The sequence below is a fragment of the Cryptomeria japonica genome, chromosome 3 (genome assembly GCF_030272615.1).
Source record: "Cryptomeria japonica chromosome 3, Sugi_1.0, whole genome shotgun sequence".
Lineage (NCBI taxonomy): Eukaryota > Viridiplantae > Streptophyta > Pinopsida > Cupressales > Cupressaceae > Cryptomeria > Cryptomeria japonica.
In genome coordinates this window covers 727,012,468-727,040,005 of record NC_081407.1, presented here as the reverse complement: position 1 = coordinate 727,040,005, position 27,538 = coordinate 727,012,468, and the positions used below count along the sequence as shown (strand labels likewise).

The following is a 27,538-nucleotide window of genomic DNA, read 5'->3' as shown; positions in this document are numbered from 1 at the left end:
GAGAGACATATGTCCCTATCCATTTGATAAAAACATTCCAATGCCTCCATTTCCTACATATAAGACACACCTAAGTTTGATAGGTATAGAGGAAAAGGAGATCCTAAGGCACATATAAGACAGTTTTTCACAGCTTGCATTGAGGTAGCAGCATAAGAGACATATTTGATGAGATTATTCCCATAGAGCTTAGGCGATCAAGCTATGGAATGGTTCTCCCAACTCCCACCTGGAATTAAGTCTTGGGGTGATCTAGCAGAGGCATTTATTCAACATTTCTCATACAACATATAGACAAACATATCAGTCACTACCTTGTGCAGCACCAAGCAAAAGGATGGAGAATCTTTTTCATCAGTTTTACAAAGATGGAGGAATCTAGCCAGTAGATGCTCTTGTGAAATTCTACAAAAACAAATGGTAGAAATGTTCACCCAAAATGTTAACAAAGACATTGGTTATGACCTAAGAAAAGATTGTTTTTCCACCTTCAAAGACATCATTGAAAAACGCTTAGCAATAGAGAAAGTCCTAATTGAACAAGGAGTCATTAAGATATTCAAGGAAAACAAAGATGACTTTAAAGGAAAAGATAAGCCAAGATTTTGGAATAAAAACAAGAACATAGTCAATGATGGTGTTGTGGATGCCAATAAAATATGACCCAAAATCGCTTTTTCTGGATCAAGCTCTACAAACAATCAGGTGAATATTCAAACAACTTCAAAGTCACGAAGGAAGTACACTCCATTGGGAGAACCACTTGAGTCCATTTTCAAAAAGCTAGTCGCAAACAAGATAATTAAAATTCCAGATTTGCCTCCATATCAGCCAAAGGTTAAGCCAAATTGGTGGAATGATGATGAGTATTGTGAATTTCATAAGAGAAAAGGTCATAAGACAGGAAATTGCCATCGACTGAAGAACATCATACAAGATCTCATTGATAGAGGTGACATTGAGATTGAGGGACACGCATCCAATGAAGAGCATGAGATGTTTAAGGAACCATTCCCAAAGCATGACAAGGGAAAAGCTAAAGCCACAGATGACCAAACCAATTATACCAGAGCATCCTATAACTATGATTCAACTATCAATCACATTTCGATGGACAATTATGTCTCTACCATTATCATCAAGGACAAAACGCCTGAGAATTCTACCTAGAGACCCAAGATCATCCTGAAAGGAATTGGATCTTCTTCCAAAGATACATCTAAATGTAATGTTACAACTTGTCGAGGTAAATTCACTTTGCAAGGTGCTCTAGCTAAAAACACCGCTTTGTCATCAACCAAACCTGAGTATGACCTTGTAGAATAGTTAGGGAAGACACCCATGCTTATCTCAATCCTTGAGCTCTTACACATATCCCTCACACATAAAGTTGTTCTTGAAAAAATCTTAAGAGACACTGTCATCCCCACTAATCTGAACGTGGACCAATTTTAAGCCATGGTGGGATATCTTTCCATTCCACACTCTCTCACAATTACAGAAGCTGACGATGCCTCTATGAGCCAACCACATAATGCACCTTTACACATCGAAGCCTTCATACAAAAACATTGAATAAAATGAGTCCTGATAGATGGAGGAGCAGGTCTAAACATTTGTACATTGAGCACTATTAAACAATTGGGATATTCAGACAAAGCTGTGAATGCTGCAAACAAAATTACCATCAAAGGATATGATGATGAAGAGTGTTCATCCAAGGGCACAGTCATTTTACCTCTCAGAGTTGGGCCAGTTATAAAAGATGTGATTTGTCAAGTCCTAGACCTTGATCTCACATACACCATATTGCTAGGACGTCCTTGGATTCATGAGATGAGAGCAATCCCATCTACATGCCACCAATGCATTGAGTTTCCTCATAATGGAGTTGAAGTGACCGTCAAAGGTGATTCGAATCCATTCATATATTGCAACAATCTGTGACCTAAATTAGAAATAACAATCCCAGTCAATCAAGAGGTTGTTCCTTCATCAACATATGTTGATCCAGAATCCTTGAAAGATTCTACATCAAAACAAGCAGAGATAAAAGAAAAGTTCAAAGTTAAAGACATGGGATATGGTGAGTATATCTTTCATGTTGATCAACCCCCAATATCTCCTAAGGAATTTAGTGAACAGGAACAATCTATAAACAATTTGCAAGGAATTGGGTACGAAGCACCTAGTGTTGTGGCTACTAAGTCTGAATGTAAATCTCCTCTAATGGTGCAAGCATCTCTTGATATTAATAGTCCTAAGAGTGGTTCAAATGAAGAATCTATTGAGCATATCGCTAGCCCTTTTGAGAACTCACATAGCTTTACCATATCATCCTCTCATCCCATTTGCACTCCTCTCCTAGACTTGGATCAACAAGAAATAGAAAAGCCCTTACTCATTGGGGATGAAAAATCAAGATTTGAAAATAAAAATATAAAAGTCAAAAATAAAGAAAAGTCCTTTAGTCCAAATCAAAATCAAAAGCTATTGGACTCTGCAAAAATCAAGGTCAAGGATAAAAATCCTATGAACAAAAAAGAGCAGGAGATGATCTCCCCTAATATCAAAATAACTGGGGGCAAAAGTTCTAAAATTTCAAGCCAAAAAGCATACTTGTTGATCCTAAGTCTCCATCATGCCATCCTACTCTCACTTCTTTTCACAATCATAAGCCTTCATAACTTATCCACTTGTTCCATACACCCTTTCCCTTCTGGCAATACATCATGGACCTTTAAAGGAGCTTCCTCGCGGGACTTTGTTGTCAGGGGTGCCCAAACTTCTTCAGGTGACACGCATACGAGCCTGCGTAGTCCACACACTAGTAATTCTATCTCAGTTCCTTCATCAAGGAAGACAATCACTCGAGATACACATCATTCAGTCAAGGAATGACGCAAATACAATCATAAAGTCAAGCCTCACACATTTGAGGTAGGTGACTTGGTTCTCAGAGAAAATCTTAAAAATTAGCAAGACAGAGAGAAGAAGGGCAAGTTTGAACCAAACTGGCTTGGTCCTTACATCATCACAATAGCCTATGGATCTGATGCATATCAGCTCTCAACCACAAAGGGTGAACCTTTGGAGGATTCTATCAACAACATGCACCTTCACCGGTTTTACACATAGCTTGTCAGAATATCTTAATTCAAAAATACAAAAAAAATCATAAACATAAAAAATCGTTACTTGGTGAAAACTTGGCAAACAGGCACCTTGTGACACAAAAAAATTGAAAAATTGAAAAAAGTAAAGAGAAAACATTTCGTCCAATGGTGAAAACCACTTCAATGGCACTCTGGGCAAGTACCATGATGAAAACCAGGTCACCGGTGCCATGTGTAGAGACATTGCTCCTCCCTCCTTCAGGATTCACTTTCATCCTTTCACTTTGCACACACTCACAACCTATTCATCCACAATAAACTTTACACATTCCCATCATGGCTTGTTATTGATCTACCTAAGATTGGTTCGCCATTCATAATAAACATTCATTTTCATCCCTTTCCATTCATAATAAATCAGCTCCTATCTGTGGCTAAGGCAAATCCTACGTCTAGTGATGGGTGTGGAACTGAGAGCATCGCCTGTTCTGAGGAGTACAATTTCTTCTAGTTTTCTTTAGTCTATCCGTGCACAATCCACAATAAAGCAACATTTGCATCGCCAATCCGCAATAAAGTTTCATCTTCTCCGCAATAAAGAATCAGTTTCATGGATTCAATCAGTTTCAGATGAGACACAACAACAACAAGGGGCTTCAACAAATCAAATCTTTCAACAGACTTTGACAACAATATGGTTCATTGCTATATTTCCATTTGTGAAAGTAAACATTGTGACCACAATCAAATAGACTTATACAAGTGACAAGAGACACTAAACTCAAGGACTTCAGTGGATGTTGGTGTCGAGTCTTGGTTTTATTTTGATTTTATCTTTTGGTGACATGTCTTTTAGCTTTTCTAGGATGTCTTTGACTAGAGATTCTATCTCCAGGATTTCTTTGACTAGAAAGGCGAGGATGGGGTATCGTCACCTAATTTTCTTTGTTGTTTGTGGATTGTCTCTTAGTAATGCTATGACTTGTCCAAGGATATGAGGACGTTGTGAGTCTAGTATGAATTGGGGCATTCCTTGTTTGCGACTATCTTATCTCTATGCAAATGGGTACAATGACTTTCTAGGTTGAACATATGCCTCGATTGTCATAACCTACTTGCCATAATAAAGCTCAATGATGATAACGCACAAGAAGCTCTTTCACTTTCATATCTTCTACCTTCCATCCCCCTTTCTTGATTGACTTCCATCATCCTTCTTGAGTCTGTGTAGCCTGCTATCACATGACTGAGTATAATGACATGCCAAAAATGTTTGCATTTCATGTAGTTGCACCTGCATTACCACATATAAGCATTTCATACATACATATACATATTTCAATTGCATCACATCTTGCACACAACACATGTTAGCACATTTTACATTCTCATCAGGTAAATAGTTATTTGCATTATCATATTCATCTCCATTTCATACATTCACATTTGCATTTGCATAAATATATAAAACATAAAAAAAGTAAAAAATATTGCATTTCATTATGTACATATTTGCATCCATATCATAACCATCACATAGAAACATACATCATGAAACAACTCATCACATAGGTACACATGCATATAGCTGCCACAAGGATGAATCATCTCATATATATATATATCAAAATCATAAGTGTCTTGATACAATGATGTCAAAATACATATGGCTACACTGTCAACCCTCGTGTCGCCCTATCTGGATAGAGGAATCCATTGATCACTCCTACCAACACTGTTGGTAGTGCTAATCTTGTCTGTGTCATGGTATCCCATGCCACGTGTCCTACCCTCATCTCCAATCCCGGATCCTGAAACACTCGTCTGAAAGCATCCCTGTCTCCGTCTTGATCATAGGGTATCAACTCCCCATCGATCGGTATCCTCAATATTCTGTATACATCCTCTAAGGTGACTATCATCTCACCCATCGAAAAATGAAATGTAGTTGTCTATGAGTGCCATCTCTCAACTAATGCAGTCAACAATCCCATGTTCGCCCAAAACTTAGGCACATACAGAATATATCGCAAGCCCATAACCTCAATCGTGGATCTGTCCTCAAATGTCAGCTCTGGTCGTAAACTCTGAGTTGATGGGAATCTCTCCCGTGACTCCAGCATAGGTAGGTACTCCTGCAGTCAATCAAATCAATCATGTCAGTCATAGTGGCATTCCCTGTTCATCACAAAGTGTTGGTCTTTTTAGTACTCCCTGATCATCACAAAGTACTATGTCTTGGTACTCCTTGTTCATCACAAAGTGCCTTGTTCTATCCTATCCTAGGGCCTCTACTTGAGTGTATCCTCTTGAGTAGTTTCCTTATTGGCAACGTATGTTCTATCACAGAATTGTCAATCCTAGCCCTATTTGCTATCCTAGTCTTCCCTAGAGGACTTGCTTGAGTGTATCCTCTCAGCAGCTTATCCAATCGACAGCGTATGTTCATCACAGAATTGTCGATTCGACCTTGAAGACATAAACACACCTTTATGACATAAATGCGCTTACATACTACACATACACGTCTTCTCTGCGCAGATGCACCTGACATACAAATGCGCATTCATGACGCAGACATGCCTTATCATTTTTCCCCCTGCTTGACATTTTTCTAGACCTACCTAGAGCACATTTATTGCATTACCTAACATGCATTTATGACAACTATTAATGCGACAAAGCACAAGGAGGTTTTGTGGTACTCACCGACTCTCCTGCATCTGCTGGCCTCTAAAATTGGCGAACGTGATCGAATCTGTGAACCAATGCCATCTCTACGGACTACTGTTGCTCTGTTATCTCTCTGCACTCTGATCTCTTGGATGTGTGGATGATAATGAGGATGTATGCCCCTCGTGGTCTATTTTATAGACTGCCCTAGCCACAGCCCTAGCCCTCGTTTCTTGAGTCAGTCTTCTTTATCCCGTGACTTTGTCACTTTATCCAGTAAGTCTATTCTAGCCTTTCTTTCTTATTGAGAGATTGTCTGTGATCTTTCTAGACATTTTCATCTAATCTCATGAGGGGGCATACCATTCCCATCTTGGGGCAACTTTGTATCAGTTCATCTAATCTTGTTTGAAACAACGCGACAAGATGCATTGTCTCAAAGAGGGGAAAAATATAGACACCTAAAATTGTCCAGTCTAATTAAATAAATATATTTATTTATTTAATTATTTTAGCCTAATTCTTCTGTTAATTAAATAAATCTTTATTTATTTAATTAATTCATTTATCCTCTTCTATCCTTATTTATCTTTTAAATAAATACCTTTATTTATTTAAATTATCCCTTTTCCTAAATTAAATAAATATCTTATTTATTTAATTGATCCCACTTCCTCTATTAATTAAATAAATCTTTATTTATTTAATTAATTCATTAACCTTTTCTACCCATGACACATGTCATTCATCTCTTAATTCCTACACTACCTACCCTCTCATTATTTTCTTATTTTCCTTACCTACCCTCTAATCATAGCCGACCATTTATCTTTTACACCTCTCAATCTTATCCCTCCATTTATTATAGTGTCTTCTATATAAGGAGATGCTTCCTTCATTTATCAACCCTATCCACCTCACTGACTACCTGACTACTCTAGCATTCGAACTTTCATATGCAATCAAGCCTACTTGCAACCACATTTCCATTCTTTGTTGAGCTCTTGTGCATATAAAATCTGAGAGCAAATATATCAAGCAAGATCAATGGAGATAGGAAGAATGAAGATACAAACCCTATTGGACATGTGATGGTATAATCTTTGTGGTTTCATTTGATTTGCATTGTCTTAGGTAATCTTCATATGTTATGGTAGATCTTTGTTGTTGTTAGGCTAGGGTTTGGTGGTTGAATTCATTTAGTCTTTCAGCATTGTTGTTATCCATTTTCACCATATACAAAAGTAACCCCTCTTTTAGAATGAAATAGTTTGAATTATGCAATTTAAGACTAAGTGTAAAAGCGACAAAGAAATGATTATAAGTTGAGATGGAAATGTGGGATGAATTTGTGCACCTAGAATTAGTAGTAAAATGCCAAGATGAATCTCCCCTACAAATTTGGAACATTTACTAGGAGCAGAATCAAGGTTTTGATTTGCTCTATTTCTACATTGCCTAGCCATTGACCAAATTTATTACAAACAAAGCATCTACCATTAAATTTTTAAGAAGTAAACTGCCTTACCAGTTCCTTATGGTTTTGATCTTCATTTGCAGTACCAAAAGTCTGTCCTTGTTCAAATCCAAGTCCACTGGAATCTCCATTCTGTCTTTGTCTCTTCAATAACTCATCAAGCTGTGCTGAACTAATCTTGAATTTTTCTTTATGTACTCACTTGCAGTAGTCAGATCATCTCTTAGGATTGTCATTTGTCTCTCAAGCTCTTGTTCATTACTCTAGGATTGCACTCAATTAGTTCTCAACATATCATTCTCATGAACCAACCTGCCAAATTCTTCAAATTTATTTTTCAGAGATACAACAAGATTTTCTTTCGGTCTTCAATCTCTTTAGACATCCTCATAATTATAGCTTGCATTCATTCCTCATGACCATTTTCTCCTGACTCAGTTTCAGACATCTCTCATTAAGTGCATCTTTCTATTTATTATCCTTACTCTACAAAAGTTCCTTCCTCGTAGCCAAAACAAATGAAAACCTCTCCTATAGGACAAGAATGAATTCCTAAGAAGAATTCAATCCATCTTGTAGCTTCAAGTTCTTCATCCTTTCAACATCATAATCTTCAAGTGCCACATCAAGCTTCTTCTCCAAACTCATATCCATGGATTTCAGATTCAAGATCTTCCTCAAGATTTTAAACTTCCTCCGAGGCACAAGGCTTTGATACCAATTGTTGGAATCCAAGAACATTGAGAGGGGGGGGGGGTGAACTAGTGTTCTACCAGAATGATTAATTTTCTTATTAAAACATGCATACACCAACCGATATACCGGTACATATAGAATTGAAATAAGTAAAACAACCAATAAGCCAATCATACAAATGAATACCATAACACCGATATTTATATGTGGAAAAACTCAAAGAGGAAAAACCATGGTGGGATCTGTGACCCACAATATCAATCCACTAGCCATATGAAGAGATATTACAAAATATAGGGGCCTGCACTTGTAGGAAGGCTTACAACCTAGAGGACATTGCTCAATCACAAAAGGAGCCTCACTGACTACATACAAATCCAGACTACAATATGGAGAAATGATTGAATTGCAAAGATATCATCTTCTATGCCTGAATACAGTTCTGGTCTAAAACCCTAAACTCTTACCAAAATAACCCTTACATAAATATCCTCACATACATGATCTCTCTCATATGTTTCACATCTCCTTTACATTTCATAACCGTACACACACATCTATATTTCCATATTGAAAAATGATCTAATCAACTGACCTATATACCCTTTACAAATCATCATGTCTTATGCCGACTTACAAAGATAATTAAAATATGAATATACATGTCAGTTCAATAACATAAATACATGAATATCAAAAAAATTGCCGATGCTGAATCTCCCAAATGATGTCGGCCTCCAATACCAATAACCTGAATGTAAACCTATGTCAGTCTGCATTGCCGGTAACCAAAGAAATCTATCCAACCTGCCAGTGTTGGTGAAGTGTCTGTGAAGTGCCTGTCGATTCAAAACGTAACCAAAATATGAATCCGAATCATGTTTCCATGTTTCCATCAATGACAACATATTGAAACCAACCAATTGAGTGTCAATTGCCAACAGTTAAAGGGAGAGAGAAGCATGTGAAAAACTGCCTTATCTTTGGAGATTTGTGAGCATGATCTTAGGGGGAGTTTGTTGGAGTTTTCTAGTGTTGATTCATTCGTTTGCATTGACTTTTTTTTACATTCATATGTTGGCATCAATACCAAAGGGGCAAATTGCTGGATATTATTGTTGCTAGGATATGTTGTTGTCATTGATGTCAACATATTCCTTAGTTTGGTGTTTTGATGATTGCATTGAATTGATCTGGTTGGTTTATCTATTTGGGATGCTGAATCAACTAGATTTACCTCATTCTTTATTAATTCCATGATTCTATGTGATGCTTTGATTGAGTTGTGGATTCCGATATGAAGACTATTCTTTTCTATTCTGTGGTTGATAGAGTCTGGTATTTGATCCATTTTGCTTCAGTATGATCATATCTTTGGTTGCAGATTTGGGAGAATGTTTTGGATGTTCATGTGTATCTACATTTTAGATGGTTCATTATTTGGTGGTCTACAAGTTATCTTTTTAGTCCAAATTGCTGCTGATGAGTGTTCTTGAGTGTTAACGTGTTGATCGATGGAGATTTGATTAAGTGGTGTTGGTGCAACTATTGTAGATGGTTCTAATATGCTTGTTGGTGTTTCCTAATCATATCCTATTTGATTTGTAGGTCCGCATTGATCATTATGCATGGTATTGGTGATTTTGTTGATAAGGTGATATTCTTTGTGTAATGCAACATTTTTGGTGGTGTAGCATGTTGCGGTTGATCTTGGCGAGATTTTCGGTGGCAATGCGTGTTTGGAGATTTTATTTAGGTCCATGCTATGTAATATATGGCATTTTATTGGTCTGGTGGTTGATTTATGTATTGTATGATGTAATTTTGTAATTAAGGGTTGAGGGTTTGGCCGACCTTGTAGTTAGGGTTGATGATTTGTATAAATAGGTATTATATTCATGTAATTTGGGTGTCGATGTGGTTTCTAAATTATCAAAGAGTGGTGTATGTGCACATAAGTGAATTTATCCTTTGATATGGTGTATTGAGTAGAGATTGTTGCAGAGTAGACAAATGAGCTTAACTAGAACTGTCATTAGGCATTAGCAGATGCTATCTTTGCAGTTCATGTAATCCAGATTGTAGTCTGAATATTATTGTAAGGTAGTGGACTGTCCCTAAGGGTTGTAGCCTATTGTATTTTGATAAGTGAGCTCTAGATAGTGTGCCCGAATGCATGTGTATTCCCCATTGTATTATGTACACATACTACTGTAGAGTATCATCTTATTGTGGGTAGGTTCCCACCATGGTTTTCCCCTTAACAAGGTTTTCCACGTCAAAAATATTGGTGCTATGTGTGCTTCTGTTATTGCCTTTATTTTTATTCTTGTTGCAGTTGATTAAAATATGAGATTATGCTTAAACTATTTAATTCGATGAAAACTGATTCACCGCCCTCCCTCTTAGTTTTCCTTCATTGTTGTTGCCAACATGTCTATTTAAACAAATCCCTCAAAAGGAGCCAAAATTTGTGTTATCCTTCATGAATAATCCCTTTACCATGGGAGGAAGGTGTGAATTCTTGTTCTCCTTCCTTTCTTTTGGTCAATGATGTTATTTTGTTTGAAGATCTCCTCATAGAGGTTGATGTATTTTAGAAACTATCTCTTCCCCTTCTCGTGTATCCTTCAAGAGGACACCTTTACACTTGTTTCTAGATATCTCACAATTTTCTCTTCCTTGGCTCATAAGAGATATGCCTCTTTGGATAGGGTGGCATGTACATTATTGATTAATGATATCTCCTTGATGATTGAAAGTGTGTATCATTGTTCTTCTTTTCCTTAAGATGTCACCACATATCTATGTTGCCATCTTAAGGAGGGGCACATATATGTGACCTCCTTGTGTATTATATTGTGCTTTTCATTGGAAACAATGCTTCCTTGGTTATCCCATTGCATAATTTTTTGTGGATTTCCTTGGAGACAATGCTTTCCTTGGTCATCCTTTTGCACCATTTTTAGTGTATTTCCTTGGTTATCCTTTTGCACCCTTTTTTGCAAATTTCCTTGGAGACAATATTTTCCTTGGTCATCCTTTTGTACCATTTTTTTCATATTTCCTTGGAGATAGTGCTTTCCTTGGTCATCCTTTTGCACCATTTTTACCAAATTTCCTTGGAGACAATGCTTTTCTTGGTTATCCTTTTACAACATTTTTTGTAGATTTCCTTTGATAAAATGCTTTCCTTGGTCATTCTTTTGCACCATTCTTGGTAGATTTCCTTGGAGACAATGCTTTCCTTGGTTATCCTTGGGATGGTTTAACTAGAATAATGAAAATTGATAGACTATTCAACTCTCTCTTTACACTAAAATCTCTTGGGATGAGTGGAACTAGCATAACACAAATTGCTAGACTATTTTCCACTCTTCCTTCCTCTTTCATGGATTGCCTAGCATAACATCTTTGCTATCTTGTGGAATCCATAATCACCTTCTCTATCCTCTATGATCACATAGCATACGTTTCTAGTTGATTGGACAATGGGATCTTGTCTCATCTTTGATATGTGCTCTTGCTCTTTCCTGGCAACCACTTGTGGTCTTGCAATAACATTCACTGTTCTCTTTCTCTTTCTAGGAAACCACTTGTGCTCTTGCAATAACATTCTGAGTGTGATATTAGTGGTTTAGATATTTTAATTATTAAGGCCTCTGCAACTAGTTGACTTGGACTCTTTGTTTTTAGTACTAACCCCTTTTGTGTGTTTTTTGTTTTTTGTTTGTTGTTGCTTTTGTTTGTGTGCCCTTGCACATGGTTGTATGAGTTAGGATCCTTGGTTTGGGGGCTTGTTCCCTTGAAATTAGTGATTCTTATCTCTTTGTAATATTTTCCAATGCCCCTATCTCTTTCTCTTTCTCTTTCTTCTAATTTCCATTGAGTATGTGTGTAGGATCATACTCCTACTAAAGTGGGAGCTAAATGCAGCATTGTAAATTGCATCCCCATGCAATTTCTTGCTCAACTAGGACCTATTTTATTATGTATGGCCTCTTGCATCTATTCCTATTCATGCCAACTCAGTTCCACATCTCATTTCGGCTTCTCCTTCCCATTTTGGACCTTAGGTCCAAATTTGAGGCCACATTGGATGGAGCAAGGCGCTTAGGGGGACCCTCTCTAGGGAGTGGGCTGATCAAGGCACCTTTCTCCCTAGTGTTTGGGCCCAAATTTAGACCAATTAACCATCAAATTAGTTAAGAGATAAATATTCTCTTGTGTCAGATTGCTCCAAGTTTTGGACCCCAAAATGCTTGGGAGAGCTAAATAATAAAGGTATCCTCCCTCATTCTAGGTAATATGAATGAAAAAAAGAATAGAACAAGGAAGCAATCCAATTCAAGAATTCAAGGCATTTCAGCCCACCATATTCTTCATTGTGGAAACCTTCAGCAATCTTCATGCAATAATGTCTTTTATGGAGTCATTATATTGCATCAACATTTGTGATCATCTTCAAATAAGAATTTACATCATCAAGGTATAAGATATTTTCATTCTCATGACTAGCCTCTGCTACATATCAACATGATTTCCTTTCAAGTACATTTTAATTCAAATGTCAAGGTTAATTCCAAAATTAGGGTTTGACTTAGGTAAAACCCTTTCTACCCAACATTTTCCATCTATTTTGTATGTAGGAATAGGTGACAAACCCCCCAAAAATAAGTATAGAGCAATCAAACTTGGAGATCTATAGTTTGCAATTTGTTGGAGCTAAAACTGTTGGGAGTAGGTCAAGCAAGGCGTCCTAGTCCTTTGATTTTTTTTTAATATTTATTTTACAAGTTGATTGTAGTCCTCTCTTCTAGATCTTATTGTGAAATCAATTTTCCAATTCACTATTTTATTGTATTCACAAAAAGGTCATCTTGTCACCCTATTTTTCATCCCTCTTCCTAATTGTAGAGTCACCTTTCAACTCCGCCCCCCATGAGGGACTACTAAATTCACCTTGTTCCTAAGAATATCTTTCTCCAAATGCATCGCTCTCCCCATCAAAGTAATTAAAGAAGAAATAGGCCTAAGCTTCCTAGTCTACCCTTACAAGCTAGTGAACCCTATTTCCCCACATTACAATATTATATATTAGTTTCTAATGGATCATCACTTTTAATGGATATATATTTTAACAATAAAATATCCATTACAAATAGATATCCATTAAAAAGTGATATCTATTCTGCTTTGGTTCTCACCATGGCAACATGTACATTTACTCGACCCAAGTAAAAAGTCAAAGTGAAATTTCTTGTTTTTGGGAAAATGAAAAACACTTTTTTTCTTTTCCAAATTGCCACTTTTTGGACCACCATGATCTTGCACTCACCTTGGGCCTTTTATATTCTATATAATAGTCCATTTGGCCTTGGAATGTTTTAATAAAAAATCATTCCTAGATCCTAGATCTTCGTAGAAAATCTTTTGCTTTAAACCTTTGCAAATCTCACCCGAAGTGTCCAATTTGGATGAAACAAAATATTGATTTAAATTTTTTGTCTACTCTAGACTCAATGATGAATTGAAAATGTCTCCATGGTGCTTCTACATTTACCTATAATATAAAAATTAAAATATGACCCCCATATAAATTAATATTTTCTCCACCATTTTGATTCTCTAAATCATCTAATGATGCAATAGAAGAGCATACTCACATACTTTAAAAAATAGCATCTCCACACTCCTAGATTATTAAAATTATTATTGACCAACAAATCATATAAGCACTTTGATACCATGTTAATTTTTTTTATGAAACTAGCAGAAAATAAAATGACTAAAGGAGATAAATGCCAAAAAATAGAAATGAGAAAGAATCAACTATTTTTTACTCAAGGGAACATAAAGGATATAATGAGGAGATATTAAATAAAATCTAGGTAGCACGTTTATAGAGATCAAATAAAAGGAGGATGTTGAAAAAATAACTAATAAGAAGTGACCACCAAGTGCAATAAATATGGTAATTTACATCTTTCTACAATAAAAAATGGTAACTCCCATGTAGGATGGTTATACCTCAATATTCTACTTATATAATTTAAACTCACTTTATTATTCTGAGTGATCATCATGACAGTGAGACATAATAGAGGACTAAGGAAAAATTATTGACCCATTGAGAAGAACCTAAATAAAATATAACACACCACACTATTTGTAGTCCTCTTCTTATCCCTTTAGATTTGGTTTTAAATATAAATTTGAAGGCATCATCATAGACGTTCAATTTGTGTCTCATCTACTACTAATAGAGGGTTGGAAAAAAACAACAACAAGCTCTACCAAAAATTACTACTATTCCATGAAATGATATTTGTATATAAAGTGAGAATATTTTCTCTAAGATGATTGAAGTGATTCTACCTGTGTCTCTCTTATGATTTGAAACTCTATTGTCAATAAAGACACTTTACAACTCAAGAACTCTCTCATAGTGAGTTTTTTTTGTATCAAAGGCCAAATGTTAATGCAATTATGAGTTAGGAAAAAATTAAATGTGATAAAACTAGAAGATTTGGTTAATACTGAGAGGGGGGTGAATTAGTATTAACAAAAATTGAAACTTTCAACACCAAAACAAACTTATCTCAAACCTGAAAACATTCAATACTGAAACCAAATCTTCATAACACATTTCCTTATCAAATCTTGATAATCATTTCCTCTTATGCCAGCTTATTAATCAGATCAACCATCAAATCAATATTAGATCAACAAACAATGTTACAAACCTATTAACTAATCATCAATACCGGTAATCACTTTAAGATCTCTAATAAACAAACATAAACTATCTTTACTAGTTATTAGAAATAAAACATGAACATCACAAGAAAAGCATACCACGCATGAACACCATGATTTTCACATGGAAACCCAAATAGGGAAAAACCATGGTGGGAATTGGTACCCACAAATATTTTGGACTCTTTTGGAATGCGTCTTGTTAGGAGCCAAGCCCGGTTAAAAGCTTACAATGATGCCCTGTTAGAAGTCACCTAGTTAAGGGATTTAGCTCAACCCTATTAGAAGTTTTGATTTGTTAGGATCAACCTCGCAAGAGGATTTAGAACTCAGATATTGAGTCACCCTATTAGGGGATTTTACAATGTGAGGCCTGTTAGGACCTACCCAGTTAAGGGATTTTAGCTGTTGTAATTGTTAGAGAATAACATTGAATAATCTATGTATAGCACTCTACTTCTTGCTTGATGAGATCTAATTAAATTCTAAGTCTACATATCTCTAGAAGATCTTCTCACACACTCTAATTCAGCTTCTCACACTTCACAAAATCACCAACACTTCAAAACATCAACCTTGCTAACATAAATAACTTTTACAACTAGGTCAGGATCAAATCCCTAAGACTTACTACATAGATCATCATAGATGTTTACAAGTCATTACAGATCATCATAGAGATTATTACAATCAAATACAAATCAATATCGGCCGTTGAATGATCATAAATCATCACAACAAGTCAATCTGGTACAAAGTCAAACCCTTAGCACATTCTGCTAAGCACTTTGCACATTCCCAAGAAATTCATTCTCCAAACATGCCAAAACATCTTTCAAACTCATCACGTGGTTTGTGTCGTGTTATCATCAACATGTGGAATTGATGTAGAACACTGCTAAACCAAAAATCATTACCGGTTAAGAGAATTCTTTACCGGTCCTTAAACCCTTCTTAAATCTTAGCAAAACTTCATCAGAAATTCAAAACATTCCTTCCGGTAACCATCATAGGATGTGGTTTTGGTTACATGCTCAAATCCATCATAAAAGCTTATGTATCAAACCACAAGTCACCAAACATCGCCAATCACCCGATTCCATCAAAACATATTTTCTTTACTAGTTAAGGTCCTAATTTGCAGTTTTGTCAGTAACCTCTGTCAAACTGTCAAACTCTTACTCCAGTAGACCAAATCACTTAGCCAACAAATCAATCAACAAAAACCAACTGTAAACATCATTAAACATCAGTTGAACCTGGTTGACATCAATGACAATATAAATAACTGATCATGTCATCTTCCTCTACCGGTACAGTCATCCACCATCATCTCATCTTCATTATTTATGCCAAACATGCCAAAAAAATGATCTCTTCATAAATATTTTGAAATCACGGGTATTGAAAATATCCTCTTTTTTAACTCTTTTTGAGGTGATTGAGAATGTATTTGAATTTTGGTTTCTTGGTAAATCTAGGTTTTCACTTGAGAGGTGGGATTCACGCTTTTATGCTAAAGAGAGATGCAACAAAAAAGATTTGGCATAGTAATTTTTTTGTGTTCACTGTTGGAATATTAAGATGAGGAGATCCTAAAATATATATTTCATTTTGTTGGTCAATTCATTACATTTGATTTAGTAACTATTTCTAGGAAATAATGATTATTTTCTAGATTATGTGGATATACAAATTTTGGTAAGTTATCACCTTCTTCAATTAACTATTCCTATTAATTGGGTGACTTGATGCAATATATTACTTGAGGAGTTCATAGTTAAGTGTCAAATTTTATAATGGCTAGCCACTCTGCCTTTGGTTTCTTGGTTAATATATGATTGCAGCCACAATAATATTTTATTGTTTGAGGTAAGACTTGGTAAGTATTCATAGAGGTGAGTTGTAGTGATTTAATTATTGGCAACAAGACAAATAATACACATCATATTGACTATGCAAATGACTCCAACCATCATTGGACAAGTCATCTCCTAAGATGGATATAAAGAAAATGAGGAAGAATGTGACCCATATGAATCACCCTAAGGATTTTTTTGAGAACATTTTTGCCTTTAAAGATGGACGTTCAGCTAGGATGAAAAGACACTACAAAGTTTTTAATGATGGAAAAAGGGAAATTCTAGAGTTCTTTAAAGCATTTTATATTGAGATGGCACGAGTTTATATTTCTTTATGTTGTTTCTTGCTCATTTCTTGAAGTTGTTTCTTATGCTCAACTCTTTCCTTTAATGTATTTGAAAATTTGTCAATGTGTTATCCTTGTTGTTTGGCTGTACTTTGTTCTCATTTTACTTTTCTCTTTGTAAAATTAGGTTAGAGCTCTTTCATAAGTCCTATATTTATGTTTATAAAAGAGAAAAAAATCGCTAGGTTTTCACAATGCATGTGCTTTATTGGACTTTTCATCTTTGATACTTCAACTTGAGCACTCCTACTAAACTCTAAAAGCAAATGAGACTTACATCCAATAGGTTTTTAAAACAAACACAAAGCATTGACAAATTCAATCTTAAATTTCCATTTCCCTCTCATCTTGCATCAAAATTTTAGCTTTGTGGGAGGCAATAGTCAAGCTAGATTTTAAAACATTTGACAAAGATACATTAAAACATGACGTTAAATACTTTAGAGCTTAATCATACGTTATGATTGTTATAGCTTCTTGGATATAAAAGACTCGGCAATTCTAAGATGATGAATGTGAGGTACTTGATAGAATGTAATATAATCAACCTTAGATCTAGAAAATAAAAACTTAAAAACAACACATAAATTCCTTAGACAATATAAACAAATAGAAATGAAGCATGTAAAGATTAAACAAAAGACGAAAAACACAAAGATCACCCTTGATAATAGAGATGAAGCTTAGCCAAGGCACATAATACACTGTTACACACAATACGATGACAAAATGATGACTAGGTAAAGACATGAACAATAATATCCATTGAATAATAATCTCTCATGAGTTACGAATAGAAAGCCTCATAGGATTGCTGAAATCTAGGAATGGCCAATGAGAGATTGAGCATCAACCAAAGACAAGTAAAATTTGATCTCTTTGGATTATGACAAATATAAAGAAATCCAAGTGGGCAATCACTAATGATTTTGTTGTTATAGAAAGATGCTAAGGTCTTGGTCTTGCACGTGACGTAGGCCCTACGAAACCCTGTATTTGATTATGATCGAAGGCATGTGAAAATTTATTTCTGCTGGATAATATATTACTATTTTGTGGGTGCTGTTAAAACTAGGTTGTATATTATTAGAGTCTTTTATCTTTTTACAGTGCAAAGATTGTAACCAGTTGATCTTTATTCATCCCAGACTTTCCTTTCAAGGAGAGGAGACATAAAGGTTGGAATTTGATATATACCTAAAGTTCGAAGATTTGAGGAAATTTGGTGATACATTACAAGTAACAGAGAATTGTAATTTTAGGTTTCTATATATACACGATTTTTAGTGAGCAATTACATTCATGGGAGGTGATCATCATTTCCATCTGGTGTTTTTTTTTTTCATGATCATCCTTGTTTCGCTTCTTCTATACATAAATTATTTGTTGGGGTCTCCATATATTCTCATATGAAAGAGAAGCATCCTTGTTTCGCTTCTTCTATACATAAATTATTTGTTGGGGTCTCCACATATTCTCATATGAAAGAGAAGCTTTAGTTGTGACCAAATTTTGATGCAGGAGGTTTACTTGTTTAGCAGTTTCAGTTTTAAGGTTCGAATTTCTTAGAGGTATCGATAGAATAGTTTAGATCTGTGCATGGTTTTGATAATCTGATCTAGTTGAATTTAAGATGGATAAAAAATATCTATCAATGAGATTTAATTTATATAGTTTTTGAGGCCGGGTAAACAAGTAATTCTTCCAAACACAATCAGAGCTTCACTTTCAGATGAAAATACGCAGACTCCAACAAATAATTAATGTTGTTCAGAAGAAAAAGAAGTAAAGAAGAAGAAAAGTTCTGTTTTGGTAAGGTTTTTGTGATATTTTTCTTACAAGTTCTCCTATGGTAAGGTTTTGTGATATTTTTCTTGCAAACTCTGTCCATTTTTCTAATCCGCATCATTGACAGCGCAACTCAATTTGTGCAGAATCTGTACTTTTCTTTTTGGGAATCTGTACGCAGCTAGAGTCCTTGCCTTTTGCCGGGATGACAGATTGGTCTTTATGTTATGTGTTTTCTATCAAAGTTGTTCAATGCTTGCCGTGGTTCCTACAAGTTTTGTGCAGAGATGGTTATAGTTTTTGCAATACTATTTTGACTTTCCTCCATTCTAGCTGCTACACCTGCCACAGAAGAAGATGGTCTCAAATTATAGATTTTTCACTTGTCATTGTGCAGACAAAGAACCAGTGGTCATAGCTTGCAGTGGACTATCTGGACTTTTTCTTTCACACAACTGGTCATATTTTGCGGTGGACTATCTGCACTTTTTCTTCACCGGACTCTTCCTGCATATCTGCATATGACAAACTATGCATGTGTGAGACTCAGATATCACAAGAGCCATACTAGCCCTCAGCAACTCCTTTGCATCAAGTCTTTTCGTGCCTTATTATTTGGAGAATGCTATCAAAACTTAGCACACTGCTCTTTTTCTAAACGAGAAAAATACAGATTCTGATGTTCTTAAAAGCTGTATATTTTTGAGCTCATCCTTTTCTTCTATAAACCTCTATGACACCCTCAAACTATGCTCTAGCTCTACTTATCTTAAACACGTTTGTAATAGGAGAATGAGTGTGGAATGCTATCCACTACGAATTCATGGGAGTTTTGTTCATGATCTAGATGATTCTAGTGCTACCTTTATCTTTTTTTTCATGTTTAAAATCCGTAGAGCCAAAACATATGTAGAGTCAAGTACCGTGACTATACTAATGTTGGTGCACGTTAAATTTTAGGTAGATAACTCTCAATAAGTAACACAGGAGAATACAATAGCAAGAGACACAGTAAATATAATCTGCACATTATGTAGTTTGCAAGAAATTGGAGTACATAAAAATACAATAACATTACAAAACACGTGTGGGGAAACTATCTACTCATCTCATGCTGTGGTGTATCAGTGTTCAGGCTAGATGGAAGTGGCTCATTACATGCTCATTACATGTTCAATCACTGCATGTAACCAGGTAAGCAGACACCTATTAGTAAGTAAGTAGACACCTATAAATAAGCATTAGAATAACTGCAGTATTATGTTAATGAGTAATATAGGAGAATACAACAGCAGGAGACATAGTAAATAGAAATGTGCATACAACTACTTTCAGGAATACATTACAGTTAGAGCAAATTTTAAAATGAATCGCTAGACAAAAATTGAATAAACAATTACATTGATAATATTCATGAGCCTTACAAAATATTGTATATTTGTAATCTATTTAGGTTAAGAAGTATGTGATAAATATTGATGTGGGTACAAGATGCGGTATAGGAAACAGTGTCATACAATTTCGAAATGGCATACAATTGAAGGTCTTCATGAGCAAGCTATACAGCTGGAGATCTTCATGATCAAACAGATGGTGTGTTTCATGAGCAGGCAACTACTGAATCAACAGAACGGAGGCTCTGCTACTGTTTCTTGATCAATTACTTAATCTCCTGCAATTGTTGCTGTGAACAATTCCTTTGACGTTTGTATCTGTAGTCGACAGTTGAAAATGATGAGTACGGTTGAAATTTAAAAGTACAAAAAGCTGTTCTATATTGTAACTCTTTCATTGGTAATCTTAAGCATTTTGCTCTGTTATACTAATATACAGTGACTCTTATTACCTTGTTATAAATAATTGATTCTGGGCTATGAAAGTTACTTGGCTCAAAATTGAATAGAGCTCTGATATTAATTGTCATTCTACTTCCTTTTTTTGTGTGCAGTTGGCAAGGCTCATGTTCAAACAAAAATCTGTCTATAACTTGCTTGAGTTCAATTTTAGTTGTTGTACAAGTTTCCAATAAGGATCATGTACAAGTAATCACTGATGAATGATCCCAGTGAGTTGGGAAATATTCCACATAGCAAGAGAAAATCACCTCAGTTTTACGTAGTAAGACTCTAACAGTAACTATGAATACTTGACGGCTGAATATACTCTTCTTAATATTATGTAGACACTATCACTAGAAGAGATTATAACACAAGATGTTTAAAGTAGGTATGTCTACAAACTCAAAAATATATTTTAATTATAAAGTTTTTTACAATTAATTGAATATGATACTGGTGCTCTTTTGAAATTCTTTTACAAATTATAACTCCTTTCAAAAATCTTTATCTAATTAAAAAGGTGATTGTTTTTTCAATTTATAAACTCCTTTGTAGATGTTCGGTTTAGATAATATTATATGCTATTGAGATGAGGCTTAAAATTTTGTCAACTCAAAACCTTTTCTATTATTATAGAGATGGTGCTTTGGAACACAATAAACATTTACATAAGAAAATAAACTACAAAAATGAATTCTCTGAGCTCTTAGGTAGAGAATATGGATCAACATAAATGATTGAGAACAAAAGAAACCAACACCCAAAAATTATTTAATTTTTGATAAATCAAATTAAGAAAATACCCCCCCAAAAAATGATTCACAAGCATCAAAAGCTACCTTATACCATGGCCTGGACCGCATGTGAGATTCCTTACATTTGCGAGCACCCATTGTGTAACACGATGTAGTCATCTCCTGCACATTAAATTTTCTCAAACAATAAAATCCGCTATAGCCTTCATTATTATGACAACATGCATATGAGAGATGATAGATGAACCTACACTGATAATGTTGTCAGTTATTGTAAAAATTTTAGAGTTGGCCAACTCACTTCCATCAATGTTCTGACTGTCTTCAGGTGAGCTAATTTTTATGGCATGGATTGTAATATTTTGTATGTATTGTTTAGTTATTTAAAACAGAAATAAAACAAGAAAAATAATCTAGTATATAGAACAAATAGAAATAAAACTAGAACAATAATCAAGAAAACAAGAGATATAGAAATAAAACTAGAACAATAATCAAGAAAACAAAACAATCATTGAATTTCATGCTATGCTAATTTGCTTAGTAAGAGTTGAAAGAACAAGATGGAGTCAAAATAGCATTTTATAAGTCCATTCCAATCAATTGCTTGTTTTAAAATGTTATTTTCAGATAAACATATTGATTTACAAATACCATGAGACCTAAAAAAGTAAACATTCATTTTAGGAAGGAAGAAATCAAATATCCCTAATAACTCGCCCAAAAGCTCATTAGGGTAGCAAAAAAAACAAATAATTCAAATAAATAAATTCCATATTCATTACACTGTCAGGAATCACATAAAAACTTGGATAAGATTACCACTGTTTGGCCAACTCTTCATATGGATTTGATTTTTTCTTTGAAAATATAGTTTGAAAGAGAGCTTGGATCTCCTCCTTAATTCTCTGGAGAATACTTGGTCTTTTCACATTTTCAGGAGTAGTGTTTTCATCAATAGTAGCATCTAGGTCATGTGATTCATGGTTGTGGAATTCTCTCTCTTGTATTTCTTTAGGAGTAGTGTTTTCATCAATAGTAGCATCTAGGTCATGTGATTCATGGTTGTGGATTTCTCTCTCTTGTATTTCTTTAGATGGATTTGACTGTCCATTCTTTTCTATATAAACAAATGAAAAAAAACAGAGATTTAGGACTGCAGATATCACAAGAGACAAAACATTGAAAAAAACTCAATATATGGTTAAGCTTTGATCGATATGATACATTTTTTTTGTATTTACTCACACACCGCAAATAATATTTCCTCGAGAAGAGTGTTGCTCTATAATTAATTTAGATATAGTTATAACTCATCAAAGAAAAAGGTAAATGAAAGAAGCATAAGAAATAAGAGTTGCAAGCAGCGAAGCTCCTACTAGAGGCTGTAAAAATAATTCTGGTATTGTTGCATGATGTGTTTGTGTATACATGAAAATAGACATCCTTGTAAGTCAAAGCACTGCTAGCTGAGTCTGGAGTATTGGTGTTGTGTGATTTTTTTGTGCATTTGGCACATAATTTTTAACATTGACCTACATGACTTTGTATAATAGCAATATCATACTGTATTATTCTGCTTGCTAATGAATATTAAGTTAACATTAAATAAATGACAACATAATTGTGCATTGTAAAAGTGCCTTTTATATCTAATATTTCACAACATTAAAGACAATGAAGATAGATTACAAATTACAATCAATGAAATACATCAAAGCATTTTTTTTTGCCGTGCAATATTGAATACATGAAACTAAACACCTCATTCATATAAATAAACTATCATTGTATTTCTCAAAATCTGCACCTACAAAGAATACATATTATTGAGAGCTACAATGATAACAATCCTGATTGGAATCTACACCATACCGAACCTAACAAAATGAATTATCTTACAACTCTATGGAATAGAGACTCTTGTATTCTATCCAATGGCCCTATAGTGAGTAGTCACCATAGTTTCGCCTCACACTCATGAAAAGGAAAGGAGTGTTGATACTAGCCTAACTATTAATCATGGAAGAAGAAAGCCAACATAAGTACAATAGAGGAGAAAACTCCATCGAAAACAATAATAGAAGAAGAAAACAAGGCAAAAAGAAACATATTTATATTTTTGAAACTGTTAGATGTCTATTTAGATCGGTTATAAATTTACCCCTACAATTATGTATATAGACCAAATAGGATTAAAGATCAAAACATATCTATGTACCTGTACAAAACCCTTTTTGCAATATTGTATTTTAGGTATCGACCTCTCAACTCTTGACCAATGGAGTGAACTGACTGTCCAATGATCTTGCAACTGCTAACCATGCCAACACTATGACCAACAATATGCCACCAAGGGAGGGAGTAGAGTTGGCAAGGGAACTAAAGGTTAAAATTAGAAATTGCTGAATCAGTGCACCTCCAGATTTTCCAAGGGGATTGTACAAACAACATCTATTGTAGTCTTGCTCTTTATCTATAAGCAGAGGATTGATATAGTAATTAAAGTCATAAGATAAGGAACAAAAATTAATGGATTCTAGAGGCCAACATTTCAAATATTTGGTGCTATTGTTATGATAATACATCCTACTATATGATTGTATACTTCATTGTAAACCCAAAAAATGAAAATGCAAATAGTAAACACACAAAGCTTTGTAATTTGAAGATAACCGATTTACCGTAGTATCCTCATTGATTCAAAAGGAATATAGGCCATCTCTTTGTAAGGATCAAACAAGTTGTACTTAGTACTCTTGCTGAGAATATTTTAGAGAGCCCCAACATACAATGCTACCAAAAGAGGTGTCAAAGTAACTTTACCCAATATAGGAGCAAGTGGCTTCCCACAGATTATAAGACCAAAGAAGGCTACTCCTGTGGCAAGTAGCACCATTGGTGTAATGGTAGCTGCTACTCCCCACACATACTTGGAAAATATAACTCTGCTTAGCAACATCATTGAGAAGGTGGTGATTCCTGTACATGTTGAAAAGTCTCCCATGAAGACAGAGTACTCATTTGGACATGGAAATTGTTGGAAACACAAAATATCTAAAATCATATTGCCAAAAAATGTCCCAAAAATGAAGTAGACAATCTTTGCTTAAAAAGTATTTATGAGCTAATGGCTTGATGTTGTGGTCCTCAAGTAATCAAAGATAGGGTGCTATTCTACTGTATAAATTAGAAAGCAAAGAGCATGAGAAATTTTATGAAAAAACTTTTTGATGTTTATTTTTCATACAAATTTTCATTGAAGTTTATTTTAGATTTATCAGGAAAAACCAAAGTGCTAGTACAAGTAGAGAAGTTGGGTCGTGCAAGGCCATGAGTAACTAAGGACCATAAAGGGTGTGAGCACAAGTGTAACCATGGTTCACCTGGAACTACAAGTTTCAAGGTAGGTAGGTAGATCAACTTTCTACACTACTTGACATTAGAAATAATAGAACCCGACATGTGCATTGGAAGATGGTATTGGAGGATTAAACAGTGGTTTCTAGTCATTATAGAATGAAAATGAAAATGAGAAGAAGAATGCAATAAAATTAAGCATGTTATTAATGAATATATCAGTAATTAGATAATAAGAATAAGGATGAGCTTGTACAACCCCCTGTACCAATCTAAGTCGTTAGTTGTAGTAAAGCTTTAACATGTTGAACTTATAATGGCTTTATCAGGATGTTTTTCAGTGAGGGAAATCAATCGCAACTACATTCAAACTGAGGCAGACATAGCTCGATCCTTATCATGGCTCTGAATACTCTGCTCTCACATAAGTATTTGTCAGATGTTGTAACTGCAAGTGCCAGATTAGACATGTGTACAAAATATGAAATCATAGACTAAGCACCTAAATTGTTTGACAAAATCCCTTAGAAATGCAAAAGGGGTTGTGCCATACTATGGAGTATAGACAAGTCAGGCGAACTGTTTGACAAAATTCTCAAAGAGATGTAAACAAATTGTTTGACAAAATCCCCCAAAAATGCAAATGGGGTTGCGCCATACTGTGGAGCATAGACAAGTCAAGCAAACTGTTTGACAAAATGTCTCAAAGAGGTGTAAACAAACTATTTAAAAAGTTCTTCTTAGAAATGTGCGTGTGGATGCAGAAGCTTACACGTGGTATGTGAACTGTATAACAAGAGAAACCTTGGAGAGGCATCTCTCATGGAATTTAATGATTGTTCGATATGCACAAAATGTTTTTTTTGTAAAATCTTTAGAAGCTTTTAAATAAATGGAGTTGGTAGGCATAAAGCTAAAATTAACAATCTTTGCCAATATCCTCAGCTGTGCATATGCAGGTTGGAAGTATTGGCATAGAAAATGAAGGGTGCAGGGTATTTACAGGCTCAAGACATTGTGGAAGAGAAGGAATTTTTTTTTTACCTATCATCATAGTGAAAATGAGGCCCCAGTTTGAACCACGCGAGCAATCCATCAGGTGCACTCAAATAAAGAGGGAAGGGTGATTGTAATGTGGTTTCTATTGTTATATAATTTATTTTACCAAAAACATTGTAAAGACCAGATCCAGACATTCACCACAATGAAGGCACAAGAAAAACCCGACCAATAATTAAAATTCAACAAAAACACAAAAATTAACAGAAAATGATACAAAGAAAATGTAAAATCTTCATTATTTTTGAATGCATGAAACTTAGATAAAATAAAATGGTAGAAACGTGAGCAAAATTTACCTTGAATTTTAGATTTTACTAGGGGAGTCAATGGAGTATTTGGCATTGTAGAGTGGTAGAGACAAAGACTTGGGTTAGAATATTTGAATGAATTAATGGACGATGAATGAGTGAGGTACATTACTCCCTATTTCTTCAGTGTTCACCTCATCGAGACAAGTATGAAAAATATGGAAGCACACACAAGACATGTGGCTAGGTGAACGAATGCCATCTTGTTCTTGAAAATCCCCGTTATTCCATTGTTGCCAGCCATACTAATAATGACGTGCAATACACTGACATAGACATAGTTTTATGTGCATTCTCTTTCATTGGTATTTGGGAACCCTTCTGGCAACCATCTTCCATGCGGCCAATGAAATACTGCCAAAATATTTAGAATCAATATTTTGCATAGAAAATATGCAACTTGTACCTAACAAATATTCAGAAAAAAATTTATGCAAAGAATTTTGGCACTTTGATTAGTTGAATGTAAATGGATTAATAACAATATAAGCATCGTTGCCTCTGCTATAGTTTCCTGCAAGCAAGAACTAACAAACATAGATTTGAATGGACATAGAAACATTGATAAAGCAATGATTAATTCATGATGTTTCTATTATAATTTGGCATATGTTTGATGTGTCAAGTTTTATATCACTACTAGCTATTATTCGAATTTGTTTCAAATAATTTTAAAAAAAATAATTAAAGCAAAATAGAAAGAAAGTGGTAGAATTTTGTAGATTGAGTTAATTGTAGAATAGTATATCAAACGACTTTAAAGATAAAACAACTATTTGAAAATTTAAATGAATTTAAAATTTGTAGGGTAGTAGCTAATATATGGTTATGGAATATATAGTCTTCATTAATGCATTAATATAAGAAACCTTAAGACAATTTAGCATAATAAAAAGACAATATTTAGAGCTTATTGTGCCTCGATGTGTGGAATTAGACACAAATTAGACACAAATTTCATGTTTCCTTCCTCCAAAAAATTTGGAAAGCCATTTTAAGATACCTATGGGTTTGAAGCTCTTCTATCAAAATTGTTTCTAAACCCTAAACTTATGGTTCTGAAGGAAAATTAGACAAAAAAATTAATCTTTCCTTCCTACAAAAAAATTGAAAAGTCATTTTGGGATACTTCAGGATTTGAAGCTCCTCTATCAAAATAGTTTCTTAAGGCTTCGAAGGATTTTAGGGTTGCAAGAGAGGCCTTTCAATTAACTTGGGAGAAGTCTAGAGTAGAAAAAGAGATACAGACATTCGTGAAAACATGTTTGGTATATTTCTATTTGTTTCATCTTAATCTACTCAGTTATTTGGAAGGAAATTATCTGTAAGGTCACCTAGTGTTGCTTATTTGTGTTTGTTAATAGACCACACAAAGCCAATGACAAAATAGAGGAAGACAATAATAGCAGAAAAGTAGGGTTTGAAACAAACGTACCTCAGAATATCCTCCAGAAGTGCCCATGTTCACTAAATGTAGTGTGGAAAACCTACATCATT

General features: G+C 34.7%; 2 long non-coding RNA genes and 1 pseudogene across 2 annotated transcripts; 1 reads left to right on the top strand and 2 right to left on the bottom strand.

Moving 5' to 3' along the window:
- Nucleotides 1-18,245: 18,245 nt before the first annotated feature.
- On the top strand, nucleotides 18,246-20,641 carry LOC131064314 (uncharacterized). The gene is made up of 2 exons (XR_009111235.2): nucleotides 18,246-18,742; nucleotides 18,865-20,641. It is a non-coding gene; the product is annotated as an uncharacterized LOC131064314 (long non-coding RNA).
- LOC131064315 (uncharacterized) lies at nucleotides 19,583-21,720 on the bottom strand. The gene is made up of 3 exons (XR_009111237.2): nucleotides 21,563-21,720; nucleotides 21,396-21,473; nucleotides 19,583-20,430 (listed from the first exon to the last, which is right to left on the bottom strand). It is a non-coding gene; the product is annotated as an uncharacterized LOC131064315 (long non-coding RNA).
- A 1,858-nt stretch (nucleotides 21,721-23,578) lies between these two features.
- Nucleotides 23,579-24,276, bottom strand: LOC131064296 (plastidic ATP/ADP-transporter-like; annotated as a pseudogene).
- Nucleotides 24,277-27,538: the final 3,262 nt, after the last annotated feature.